Source organism: Triplophysa dalaica, chromosome 10 (assembly GCF_015846415.1).
Source record: "Triplophysa dalaica isolate WHDGS20190420 chromosome 10, ASM1584641v1, whole genome shotgun sequence".
NCBI lineage: Eukaryota > Metazoa > Chordata > Actinopteri > Cypriniformes > Nemacheilidae > Triplophysa > Triplophysa dalaica.
The window spans coordinates 4,310,315-4,324,595 of record NC_079551.1 but is presented as its reverse complement, the minus strand read 5'-3'; the positions used below and the strand labels follow the sequence as shown (position 1 = coordinate 4,324,595).

At 37.7% G+C, this 14,281-nt stretch overlaps 2 long non-coding RNA genes across 2 annotated transcripts; both read right to left on the bottom strand.

Annotated features, from left to right (window-relative positions):
* Window positions 1–7,744: 7,744 nt before the first annotated feature.
* Window positions 7,745–9,758, bottom strand: LOC130430260 (uncharacterized). The gene is made up of 3 exons (XR_008907758.1): window positions 9,679–9,758; window positions 9,289–9,382; window positions 7,745–8,944 (listed from the first exon to the last, which is right to left on the bottom strand). It is a non-coding gene; the product is annotated as an uncharacterized LOC130430260 (long non-coding RNA).
* A 3,642-nt stretch (window positions 9,759–13,400) lies between these two features.
* On the bottom strand, window positions 13,401–14,128 carry LOC130430791 (uncharacterized). Its single transcript, XR_008907922.1, has 3 exons — window positions 13,981–14,128; window positions 13,717–13,788; window positions 13,401–13,535 (listed from the first exon to the last, which is right to left on the bottom strand). It is a non-coding gene; the product is annotated as an uncharacterized LOC130430791 (long non-coding RNA).
* Window positions 14,129–14,281: the final 153 nt, after the last annotated feature.

The window sequence follows — 14,281 nt, the reverse complement described above, 5'->3', positions numbered from 1 at the left end:
GACACCACACATGTTGGTTTTGTGGTTTTGTGTCATTATTTATTGTAGGTATTGAAAATGTAGGTGGATGAAACTGGTGGTGGTTAAGGAGAGATCACTTCATACAGTTGAAAGAAAAAGTATGTGAACCCTTTGGGCTTACTTGGATTTCTTCAATGTGGATTCAAAGGGTTTTGAGTGGGTTTTAATCAATTGCTAGGGTGTCTATGTGGTCACAATGTGGATTCAAAGGGTTTTGAGTGGGTTTTAGTCAGTTGCTAGGGTGTATGTGTGATCGCAATGTGGTTTCTACTTGGTTCTAAGGGGTTTTTAAGTCTGTTGTAGGATGTCTGTGTGGTAGCAGTGTGGTTTTTGAAGGGTTAAGTTGATTTTTAGTCAATTGTTGTGGGCATCTTTGTGGCCACAATGTTATTTCAAGGTAGTTTTAAATTGGTTTTAGTCAGTTGCTAGGGTGTCTGTGTGGTCACAATGACGATTCAAAGGGTTTTGAGTGGGTTTTAGTCAGTTGCCAAGGTGTCTTTGTGATCACAGTGTGGTTTCCGGGAGTTTTGAGTGGGTTTCGGTAAGTTGATTGTGTGGTCGCTATGTGTTTCTAAGAGGTTTTAAGTCAGTTGTTAGGGCACCTGTGTGGTTTTTAAGGGGTTTTGATTGGGTTTTAATCAGTTGCTAGGATGTCTATGTCATCTCGATGTGGTTTCAAAGGGGATTTAGTTGGTTTTTAGTAAGTTGCTTTGTGAGACTGTATGGTTGCAATGTGGTCCTTGCTAGTGTGGTGTCAGAGTAGTTTGTTTCTGTCAGATGCTATACAGTAGCTAGGTTGTTCTGTTCAGCCCATCCAAGTGTCTATAATATTCTAGTTTCTAAATATGGCTAAAATGAACAAAAGCATGGTGAACGCCAAGGTCATACATTTAAGCTCTGCTGAAATGCAAGGCCTGGATAATCTCTGTAGATAAAGTGATCAAATGTTTATATAGATACCACAACTTTCGGTTTCTTATTTTTTTATTTATTTTACTACTGTTTTCACTTTGCAGTACCTTAAACCACTGGAAAGAATCTTGGGCTTTTCTGTACTGAAAACAGTGTGAACCGTCACATATCTGGGCTTGGGCCCTGTAGTGTTTCAAAGTGCTGGGCAGACAATAGTTTATCAGTTTACGCCTTGTAAGCAGAGAATAACTGCCCCAATTATCCCAACGTTATTCGTTTACTGAAAGCAGACCCCACTGCACGGGCCTGCCAGCTACATTCTACATGTTTAAAGGATGAATTTAAATTTAAATCATCTTTTATTTTTTCCCCCTTTATTCATTTAGCTGAGGGACACAGATGGCCTCTGTTATGCCTCCTGCTAGGTGCCTAATGCATTTTTGCACCAGTGTAATGCTATAACAAACAAGGGATAAAAACTGTACATAATTAGTTTTATTTACCATCTGATCGATGCGTTTTGAACTTGTAAGACCTGAGGGGTCCCGTCGGGGCGCTGCAAATTGATTAAACCGTCCTGTTAGTTGATTAATTGAGATTATTCGATTAGACGTCTGCTCTTGCTCTGGCTAAGATGCAGAACGGAGTTGATTTATAAGCAGTTTTTCGATCACATATACGTTTTTAAAAGAGCAGTTAATCCATGAGTAAAAAATTCATATTCATTTGTTGGTGCACGAGAGAAAATTTTTCTTTGTATATGTATAATATATGGCGACTTGAGAATATCACCCTCCAGATAGGCCAATAAAAGTTCTTTATACTCCAAAACTCATTTGTGTTTAAGCATTTTCAAACATATTGATGTAAGATTGATTTCTAGTTTTAATATGCATTGATGTGAGTTAAGGGGTGAGTAAATGATGACCTAATGAATTTTCTTTTTATGGTTGAACTGTCCCTTTAAAAGATATCTGAAAATGTTTTCCAGCAATATTATCTTTATGCCATCCATATATGACTCTGTATGCAAAATACATTTATCATAATTGTAAAAACATTTTCACTTCATAAAATGTGTTCTGATCTTCATCTTAGTCACAACAATAGAGAAACACAGTCTGCTTAAACTAATACCGCACAAACATTATACGTTTTCATGTTTTTATTGAACACAACATGTAAACATTCATAGTGGAGGGTGGAAAAAGTATGTGAAACCCTAGGCTAATGACTTCTCCAAGAGCTCATTGGAGCCAGGAGTCAGCCAACCTGGGGTCCAATCAATGTGATGAGATTGGATGTGTTGATTAAAGCTGGCCTGTCCAATAAAAAACTCACACCAGATTTGAGTTTGCTGTTCTGAAGAAGCGTTGTCTGATGTGAACCATACCTCGCACAAAAGAGATCTCAGAAGACCTACGATCAAGAATTGTTGACTTCCATAAAGCTGGAAAGGGCTACAAAAGTATATCTAAAAGCCTTGATGTCCATGTGTCCACGGTAAGACAGACTGTCTACAAATGGAGAAAGTTCAACACTGTTGCTACACTCCCTAGGCGTGGTGACCTGTAAAGATGACTGCAAGAGCACAGCGCAGAATGCTCAATGAGGTGAAGAAGAATCCTAGAGTGTCAGCTAAACACTTACAGAAATCTCTGGCACATGCTAACATTTTTGTAGACAAATCTACAATAAGGAAAACATTAAACATGAATGGACTTCATGGGAGGACACCACGGAGGAAGCCACTGCTGTCCAAAAAAAAACATTGAAGCACGTTTGAAGTTTGCAAAAGAGCACCTGGATGTTCCACAGCACTACTGGCAAAACATTCTGTGGACAGATGAAACCAAAATTGAGTTGTTTGGAAAGAACACACAACGCTATGTGTGGAGAACAAAAGGCACAGCACACCAACATCAAAACCTCATCCCAACTGTGAAATATGGTGGAGGGGGCATCTTGGTTTGGGGCTGCTTTGCTGCCTCAGGCCCTGGACGGATTACTGTCATCAATGGAAAAATGAATTCCAAAGTTTATCAAGACATTTTGCAGGAAACTTAAGACCATCTGTCCGCCAACTGAAGCTTAACAGAGGATGGACGATGCAACAGGACAACGACCCAAAGCATAGAAGTAATCAACAACAGAATGGCTTCAACAGAAGAAAATACACCTTCTGGAGTGGCCCAGTCAGAGTCCTGACCTCAACCCGATTGAGATGCTGTGGCATGACCTCAAGAGAGCGATTCACACCAGACATCCCAAGAATTATGCTGAACTGAAACACTTTTGTAAAGAGGAATGGTCCAAAATTTCTCCTGACCGTTCTGCAGGTCTGATCTGCAACTATAGGGAACGTTTGGTTGAGGTTATTGCTGTCAAAGGAGGGTCAACCAGTTATTAAACCCAAAGGTTCACATTACTTTTTCCAGCCTGCACTATGAATGTTTACATGTTGTGTTCAATAAAAACATGAAAACGTATAATGTTTGTGCGGTATTAGTTTGAGCAGACTGTGGTTCTCTATTGTTGTGACTTAGATGAAGATCAGAACACATTTTATGAAGAAATCCAAGTAAGCCCAAAGGGTTCACATACTTTTTCTTTCAACTGTATAGTATTAATGCTTACTATCTAAAGCGGATGTCAAAATGGTTGTAGAAATTTATTTGGTGATGTGAACCATATTGGATTTAAATCATGAATTGTTTGTGCTGACCGTTTGATCACACACATACATGTTCACAAAATACTGTCAACTAAATTTAAACTGCGACAACAAAGACCAAATGTTTACACTGTTTTTTGGTCAAATGTGACCATGGATCACAAAACCAGTCTTAAGTAGCAAGGGAACATTTTTAGTAAAAGACAAAAATACATTGTATGGGTCAAAATTAAAAAATATTTTTTACTATTAACTAAAGATCATGTCCAATGAAGATATTTTGTAAATTTCCTACCTTCAATATAGAAAAACTTCATTTTTGTGAGTGGATGTCCTGCAACAGTGCCCCTTCTTAACAACTTCAAAGGTAATTTTTTTCATTCTCAGATTCCAGAGTTTTAAAAGGTTGTTACCCAGCCAGACATTGTCACATTCCAACAACTCATACATCAATAGAAAGCATATTTATTCAGCTTTCAGATTATGGAAATATCCCCATTTCGAAAAATTGACCAATAAGACTGGTTTTGTTGTCCAGGGTCACATATACACAAATTAGATGATGATCAGAATCATTTAAACATGACAAATATTCAAAAAATCCGGAACGGGGCCTACTTTTTCACACCACTGTAAGTGCTCAAAGAGACACACATGCACAACACACACTTTCTAATAGGTCACCTCACATTTTATTTCATGCACCAGCGAGCAGAAGAAAACACATTCAGCTCAGATCTGAATCAAACTTACAAGTCACTGAAATGTGATGATCTACTGAAGAAAAAAACTGACCAGCATTTACACGAACAGCAAACACGCATGTACTATATCTTAATGACATAAATGTACAGCATGATTCTCGCTCATTAAACTTTATGAAAATAATATATTTAATATTTAGGAGCTTAATAACTTTCACAGCATCGGTGATTTTATTTCGGTCTGTTTCTTTAAGGTCGATATGACGACAGACAGACTCCGCCCCGTTGCATTCCACGATGAGACCCAAGAAACACGGATCTGGTTATAACGCGCTTAATCCTTATCGAAGGCGGAATAAGAAGACTTTAACCGGACGGTATCGCGATACCGCTGTAGTGTAGATTTATATTTCGCACAACAGTGTAGACGTCACTAAAATGGATCTCGTTTTTTTCAGTGTACAGGGTGTGGAATGGATTACGTGACCTTTCAAGCATGAATGTTTTTTAAGCAAAACACACTTATATTATTTTGACAGTCGGTATGAAAGTCAGAACAGTAACATGGAGAATCGGAATTCCACCAGAAAGAAGACAAATCAACCAGATCCACTGTTGTCCTCTGAGCTGAAAGGAAGGATGACTCATCACACACGGTATGTAACAGATGGTAACTTGCCAACTGATTCTGTTGAGCAAACCGAGGTTTTGTTTAAGATCGTGACGCTGGTGGGTTTCATTTTAAGGAAGTTCAGACTCAGAAGATCTTGTAAAAACAGATTGTTTTTATGCTGCATCGGCTGCACATTAGTGAAAAGAGAATAAATTAATATCACATTTTACATTATTATGTATTGTTATAAAACAATAGTACAAGTCACTTAGAGTTCAATTAAACTGAACTTATTGTGATGTAAGGGAGTACGGTGGAGGTGTCTTTGAGTTAATGAGGGGTGGGGACTGAGGTAATTGAAGTGTACAGGTGATGCGGATTAAAAAGGCTGATAAAAAGACTGTTTGGGAGGCTGCTTGTGGTTCGGGAGCTCGAGTGTGGGTGACACGTTAAACGGCCCCGCTCGAGATAAATAGTGTCTCCGGCGGTGAAGACAGGTAGACAGATAGAGGCGGGAGTTAATAGAGCTAGTCAGTGAGGGCTGTCTTTGTTGGTTAGGGGAGCTCCTGAAACCTGTATTCTAGCTGACAACGTGCTAGTGCTGCTGCATACCCTGTGCTGGTGCCACGTAAACCTGGACTACTGTCTGACCCCGTGAGAGATCGAACTCTGTGTCTCCTGTGATCGCTGTTGGCTGGGAGATTGAAGCAAGCCTTGACTAAAGGGGGGTAATGTGCCGTACTGGAGTGTATTTATGGTTTTAATTAAATAAAGCTTTCATACTGGACCCTGTGGTGTTCGGTCTCTGACTTACATTTGCCTGGTTGTTACAATATGTTAAACAAAGATTATTTTTGGGAAACTGCAAATATTGTCGGGTTTGATTCGGATGTTGTGGAAAGGCAAAGGTTAGATAGATTAGTTTCTTTAAAGATCAGAATAGTAGGAAACAATAAAGTTGTTGCTCGTTACACGCTGTACAGCAGATGGCAGCAAATACCAACTAGATTGTAAAGTTCGAGTAAAAACTTTATGTTGGCTTGACAAATCCTGTCCTGACGAGTTTGAAAGGTTTTATTGTTAAACTTTTTCTAACATGATTGAAAAAGTAATGTGACCCCAGTGCGTAAAAGCAGGTGCTGTGTAGGGATGCTCCGATCCACCTTTTTTGCTTCCGATACCGATTCCGATACCTGAGATTCAGTATTGGCCGATACCGAGTACCGATCCGATACTGAGGTAACATTTTTAAAGTGCACAATTACTTAATAAACTGTGTGCATTGCTGTGCAAGACATCAAGCTCGACTTAACATTAATTTCCTGACCCCGTAAAACAAAATAACAAACAAATGATTCACAAATTTTGTGAATTATTTATTAAACCAGCAAAATAAAACAAAATGTTCACTATCTTAAACTTGAAATTCAAAATTAAAGTGCAAATTAAGCAGCTGAATAAAACAACAGCTTCACTAGCTTGATAGACAAGTATTAATAAATGGAAACAAAATCTCTTAATAACTGTTATGTGCAAATATAATTTAAAAAATCAATGCACAATAAACAATAAAGCAGCTGAAATTGAGCAAAAAAGCAATAGCTTCACTGCTTTAGATATTCAAACAGGAATCAGCTCTTTTTAATGCTTTAGTCATTAAAGCAAAGTCCACTAAACTAAGCTAAGTTAGTGGAAATCAAATTTAACATCCAACACCGAAAGATAAACAAAACACTAGCTTCCCTAGCTTGTGCTGCACATGTAAAAATAAACGGAAAAAAGATATAATAGTTTAGTCGGTGCAAATAGAAATTCAAAGTCAAATTATCCACAAAACTCACCGCATTAACATCTTTATTTTTTTCGTATACGTGTTTGCAGACTTTTTGGTACAGTTCAGGTCTCAGTTACGCTTCACAATGTCGTACCGCGGCTCCAGGTGGTTTATAAGGAGTCTGAAGACATTTTTCGCAACGACGGACAGCGGTTGCAAATCCATTACCATGAAATTCAAAATGCTTTCAATGATTTTCGCTGCTTTCACACTACTAGATGGAAATTTCTGAATTATTTTCGTTGTCTCCTCCAAAGTTAGCTGCTTCGTACCGTCTCGTTTTAGTTTCTTCAGCTTATTGAACTCGGCGTGCTTAAATTAGTAGTATTATAATGAACAGCTTTATCACCACCCCTCGGAACATTTACTTCGCATGTATTGCAAACAGCGGTGTAACTTGTTGGCGTGGCTGTTCTAAAATAAATCTAAATGGCAGATATTTTTTGTCGCTCCATGCTGTTCGCTGCTCAATGTAAGGTACGTTCGCTTGTTCACGCGCACTACGTACAGAGCACGTTGCTAGCGTATGATGTCACACGCTTCGCAAAGCACAGCCACGAGAGTGTTTAAGCGCCGTTGTCTCCATGAACTTTTACATCGCCTAGCAGAAATTTTATGTAAGCTAGATCGGGTATCGGTTGCAATTTGTCACCGATACCCGATCTAGAATTTTATTCAGTATCGACGCCGATTTCCGATACAAATATCGGATCGGAGCATCCCTAGTGCTGTGCCGAAATCTGTGACCTATCGAAATCTGTGACTAGAGAGCGCTGTTTCGTATTATTCACGCGAGAACGTGCCTGGCGCACGTGCACGTCATCACGAGCGCGGAAGGGGAGTTCCTTAACTATGTACACGACCACCCACTCCACGATGACGTCATGTTGCCTCGCGCTCTTCTGTGTGTGTGTGTAGCTGCGTGAAGCAGACTTCTGGAGAAGAAACAGAAGCGCCGACTGAATACTGCACAACATGCTCTTTCATTTAAAAGACAAGACCCGATTACATTCTTTATTATCATGACGGTTGTTGTTTTGTTTTAAAATTTCTTTACGTTTTTTCCTCTGGCTATTTCTGTCCAAGGGTAGCCTACATATTTTACAAAGAATAACACGTTTTTAAAAACTTTTGATGACGTTGTATATTCACTCTGGTGTTGTCTGTTCTCATCTATTTTATATCTTTAAAATCATTTGGACCTGAGGATTACACCCATTCACATAATGCACGGTCACCAAATCTCTAATGCTTCAGAAGAGGTTACCGAAATCTGTGACCGCTCTCTTTTTGACTGAAAATCACTCCAATGACACCTAAATTCACTCTGGTGATGTCTGATCTCATCTATTTTATATCTTTAAAATCATTTGGACCTGAGGTTAACACCCATTCACATAATGCACGGTCACCAAATATGAAAATGCATCAGAAGAGGTTACCGAAATCTGTGACCGCTCTCTTTTTGACTGAAAATCACTCCAATGACACCTAAATTCACTCTGGTGTTGTCTGTTCTCATCTATTTTATATCTTTAAAATCATTTGGACCTGAGGTTAACACCCATTCACATAATGCACGGTCACCAAATCTCCTAATGCATCAGAAGAGGTTACCGAAATCTGTGACCGCTCTCTTTTTGACTGAAAATCACTCCAATGACACCTAAATTCACTCTGGTGATGTCTGATCTCATCTATTTTATATCTTTAAAATCATTTGGACCTGAGGTTAACACCCATTCACATAATGCACGGTCACCAAATATGAAAATGCATCAGAAGAGGTTACCGAAATCTGTGACCGCTCTCTTTTTGACTGAAAATCACTCCAATGACACCTAAATTCACTCTGGTGTTGTCTGTTCTCATCTATTTTATATCTTTAAAATCATTTGGACCTGAGGTTAACACCCATTCACATAATGCACGGTCACCAAATCTCCTAATGCATCAGAAGAGGTTACCGAAATCTGTGACCGCTCTCTTTTTGACTGAAAATCACTCCAATGACACCTAAATGCACTCTGGGGATGTCTGTTCTCATCTATTTTAAATCTTTAAAATCATTAATTAATTAAAACCAATTGTACCAGGTCAGAGTAAGTGCATGCTGGGCAAAGGAAGTCCTCCTCATTCCCAACACATTCCTGATGGAACCACCTGCAGCAATGTTCGCATTGTATCTGGTAAAAGGAGAAAATAAAGGGACATTTCATCCAAAGTTTTAATTCTGTCATCATTTACTCACAACCTGTATAAATGTACACAAAAAATATAGTTTGGAAGACAGTTAGGAATTATCAGTTCTGGGACATCATTGACTACTATAGTAGGAAACATTAAAACATAAGTGATCAGAACAAAGAAATTTATGCAGATTTTGAACAACTTGAGGGTAAGTAAATAAGTAAAAAACTGCTCCTTTAAAGATATTTTGCATCAGTAGTGATGCTCTAGAATAGAAATTCTTTGTAAACAATTGGGCTACAAAGAAAAGAGTTAAAACTTAATGAAGTATTAATCTTACCCAGTTGATGGTGGAGTCATGTTTATTGGTCTTACTCTTTTCGGCTTTGTCCCATCTTGCAAGCCGCAGTAGAGACACATTTCTGACAGATCATCTAGAAAAAAACACAGCTTTAGAAGTCCATATGATGATATTTTTATAACATTTAAAATGTTACACAAAATATATAACATGCATATTTTAGATACCCAGTTTTTTTCATATATTATTTATAAAAACAGTTTAATGTAACACTCAAGCTAAAAATATGTTAAATATTTAAAAAGCGACGTGGAATGCAATACTGTTACCTAAAAACATTATTTATAATAAGTGAGGGAAAGTGTGATATTCAAATGTGTCAATTTTATTATTAATTCAAAAAATCTGTAGTCAACCAAAGAATAAAACCTGTCTCTTCAAGAACTGTGCGTGCTATCTCCTTTCTGTACTCATCAAGGTCTTCTTTACTTGAAGGGAATTCAATTTGGTCAGCCATCTCATTACAGAGAACCTTTTCGGCAAACTGAATAAAAAATATAAACATGTTAATTAAGCACTTTAAAATGTAACTGTCTGTTTATCTATAAATCTGTATGTATTTCTGTCTGTCTGTGTGTGTCCCCTCGTTCATATATATAATTCTATCTATATGTAATATAACTCATACCTTCAGAGAAATACTCCACATGACACAGAATCTTTTTGCACAGGGCGAGGAAGCGTTTCACATGTCCATTTTCCCACTGCACAACCTCTGCCCTTCATGAATGTCCTAATGAAAAAAATCATAAAGTACATATTCCAATTATTTTAAATCACTTTGACTCTATATGAAATTGGCCCACAGCAAAGATTATTTTTATTTTTAAGTTTACATAAAACATATGTCTCCAGAATAAATGTATTGTACACTGTACATTTTTACTAAGTACTACAGTACTGATTATTCCCATTAAATTTTACCTACTGCAAGCTTTGTAAACATTTTTTGTATATTTCAGTAAAAAGTTAGTGTTATAAAGTCAATCACACTTTTATTTGTATATAACTATAATTTTCACATGACCATTGTGAAAACAATATAAACATTTTAGAGAATGTTAACTCTGATTGGAGAAATGAGTCAAAGGGATTGAGAATTACTGTTAATCGTGTAAAGAACAGTATATACAGTATATAGCTACCTTATACTAATACTGGTTACATTATGTATTTTCTGTACTACAATTTCCACATACTACATGTAAAAGCCTAATAAACAAAAAAACACAAGTAGTACTGCCATTGTACACATATCTTACCTGGTAATAACAACTGGTTAGCTCACAACTAGAACTGTATAGGAATTGTAGTCAAGCAAATTTAAAAAAACTGTAATACTGACACCAACAGTACCTTGTGGACTGGAGGCATCTTCTTAGTTTCAGGGGAGTTGCTTTAAAAGGATCTAGTAGAATTGCTCTCTGTTGCTTTGGGAAAATGATCTGAAATGGTAAAACAAAACACACAAGGAACTGTCACATAATAACCTTTGGTCCGTTATCATCCTTATACTGGAAAGTGTGCATCATTTATTACTTCTTTGTTTTTCAAATCTCACCATGAGCATCCAGTGATGGTGTTGGTTTATAATACCCAAAATAATGTTGAACCTCATAGGATCAATCTGAAACATAAACTGTACATGACGTACTGCACTCAACATAATATAATATTATTAGTTTTTGGTTTCATTACAGCTACATGAAAACATACATATCTCTTACCTTCAATTTGGTCTTTTCATTTTTCCAGATTTGGGACATTTCAAACGAATCTATAGAGAGTGCCTCCTCCCGATGAGTCTCGTTGTATCGTCTCACAAGAATTAGCAAATATGAATTCATAACCTTGGAATAAAAAGTACATGTCATGCATGGATAACATGTATATGCTAAAATGTTAAAACTGAATTGTCAGAAAACCAAAATGATGTGGATGTGTGATTCAAAAAGGGCAATTTTGTAATATTTTTGTTCAAAATGTCATAAATACATTCAATAAGTGAGCAAATAATGACTCCATTTTCAAAAAAATGTTTGTTCTTATCCTGGATCACAACAGTAACAAAGCTCCATGCCAACCACTGTGGAGTAGCCCAGTATCTGTGCAACTTGTATTGAACATAAACAGAGAAATACACTTCTGGCTACATTGTGTTTCCACAGGACACATGCACTGTGTATTAATAGCCAGAGTGCAAAGTTAAATAGTAAACCATCAACTTGACAATAAGCTACAAAATTCTCTGTTCAACTCTCACATCAAAAGAGCTGTTACTCTGTCATTTATCCTCTTTACGTGTCAGTTCTTACTGAATCCTCTAATTCTTGATTTGGGGCAGTTCTTGCTATGTCCAAAAAAAACTGCATAGGGTCCAATTCTTCACACAAGAACATGAGGAGCCTTCCCATTCCAAGCATCGGTTATATCTGCAGATATATAAAGATATTTGTCTTCAAAATTTAATATCTTAAAATAAAGATCTGATCATTTTTAATAACTTTTATACTCTGGGAAACTTACAACTTTCAACGGTATCATGCGATAGTTAGAGGCTGGGGTGGTTGTGGTGGCAGATGAGGTCATGGAGGCATTGGTGTTAGATGAGGCCGTGGAGGCATTGGTCAGAGTGGAGGCAGATGAGATTGTAGAGGCAGTGGTGGTAATGGAGGCAGATGAGATTGTGGAGGCATTGGTGGTGGTGGGGGCAGATGAGACTGTGGAGGTATTGGTGGTAGTAGAGGCAGGGATGGGGGCGGCAGAAGCAGAGAGAGTGGTGGAGGCTGTGGTGATGTTTTGAGGTTTTGTGTTTGCCTTTAGCTTATGAGGAATTCTTGGCATCTCCTCTATGTACAGTTTTAGATGGTCTATGCTGACCTTGGGGAGAACTTTGCCGCAGCTATCCACGAGGTCAGCAGATTTCCCTTCAACTCTCGTTACTGTAAATGGTCCAAGGAAGTCAGGATCCAGCTTTCCACCTTTGCGCTGCTGGGGTCTTACCTTCTGTCTCCACACAAGATCACCAGTGTTGTATGTGCACTGGATTTTTTCACGGCTGTCCTGTTTTTTTTTCTCTGCTGCATCCACATTTTGTTTCCGTAAAACCTGAAATATTTTTTCCTGTTGTTTTATCCCGGAAAATACCTCCTCTTCTGCAACCACTTCCTCAACCTCAGTGCCAACCTACACATAATAACCAAAAGTTTAACTATTCAAATATTGGATCAGAAATCTGGAATAAGATAACCAAGCTGGTACTTTCACAAACCTGGTAGTGCTCTGGGATTTCTGAGGGGTAGCGGGCCTCTCTGCCAAACATAAGGAAAAACGGAGAGTGTTGGTTGTGATTTGTTTCTTGGTTCTGAGCCCAAACATCACTGCATCCAAATACTGGTCCCACATGTTTGGTTTGCTGCTCACAAGTTTCCCCAGGGCCCTAGGTTTTCAGACAAAAATTGTATTACTGTATATTATGGCAGAGGTCTCTGTCCTGAAGATTTTAGCCTAAACTCCAATCAAACACAGCTGAAGCAGCTAATCAAAGATGTTCAGGGTTGCTTTAAAATTACAGGCAGGTTTTGGAAACGGAGTTACAGCTACAGTCTGCAGGAAGGTAGCTCTCCAGGAGCAGTGATGGAGATCCATGTATTATGGTAAAACAGTAGTAATAATGTACATATAGATATTTCGTTTTTTATTGTTCTTGCTGCCCATAATGCTTTAGTTTAAATAAGAATAAGAAAAAACAGAAGCAATAGGATTATAGGCTGCACCTCTCATGTCGTTTGACACCTAATAACAATTACCTCTGTATTGTTGCATTCATTTTCTCCACCAATCCATTGGTTTGGGGATGGTAAGGGGCACACAAACTCCTTTTAATACCCAAAATTTCACACACATCCCTGTTTATCTGAAATGACAACAATTACAGATTATTTATATTATTGCTTTTGTGCATCATATACCGTGAAAAAAAGTGTACATACAGCATTTACAAATTATTTTCCTTGATCTGTTAAAATTCTTTTTGGGGCCTCGAACTGATCGAAGAACTTGACTATGCACTTAGTGACCTCACTGGCTGACTTTGATTTAAGAGGGTATGCCTGAGGCCACTTTGTGAAATAGTCTATCATTACACAGATGTACTGATGTCCATCCTCAGTAGTGCTCAGCTTCCCTATAAGGTCCATGCCTACTAGCTCAAAAGGGCTGTTGACCTAAAGATGTATAAAAGAAAGTATACAATTTATTTAAACACAAAAAGAAATATTGGGCAAAATGTTTCATAATTAGAAATGTACAGACAAACTACATTGAACTGAATCAAAAAATGTTTAAAAACTAAATCAAATTTTTTAAAAATTTATTTACACCAAATTTCTATCCAATTTTCCATACCAGTATCGGGGTGTATTCCACAGGCTTCTTTATGCTGCATCCTTTTGACTGGCACACTACACAACTGGAGACCTTTAGTATAACACACATTATTCTGTTATTACAGTTTTGTAAGTCAAAGTTCACACAAAAATGTTGCCCATGAAGATGTACTGTCTGTCTTCACAATTTAATAGTATTTTGATTACACTTTATATTAAGGTACTGCATCTGTGCAATGTATAATGAACAATGTTTACCATAATGTCAGAAATAAGTACCTACCCAACCATCTATGTCTAAAGTCATTCCAGGCCAGTAGTATCTCTTGCAGATGGCATCCCTGGTTTTAATTTGGCCACAGTGAGCTCCAAATGAACTACAGTGGAATTCTTGGAACACCTGGTCAGCAGCCTCAGAACCACAAAGGACTTTCAGTCTCAGTTCCTTAGCTGTGCCTTTATTTTTTATATAGTACAGCTCTCCATCTGTTTAAAAGTGTATTCTTTGTAAAATATGTAGGCTACCCATGGACAGAAATAGCCAGAGGAAAAAACGTAAAGAAATTTTAAAAAACAAAACAAAC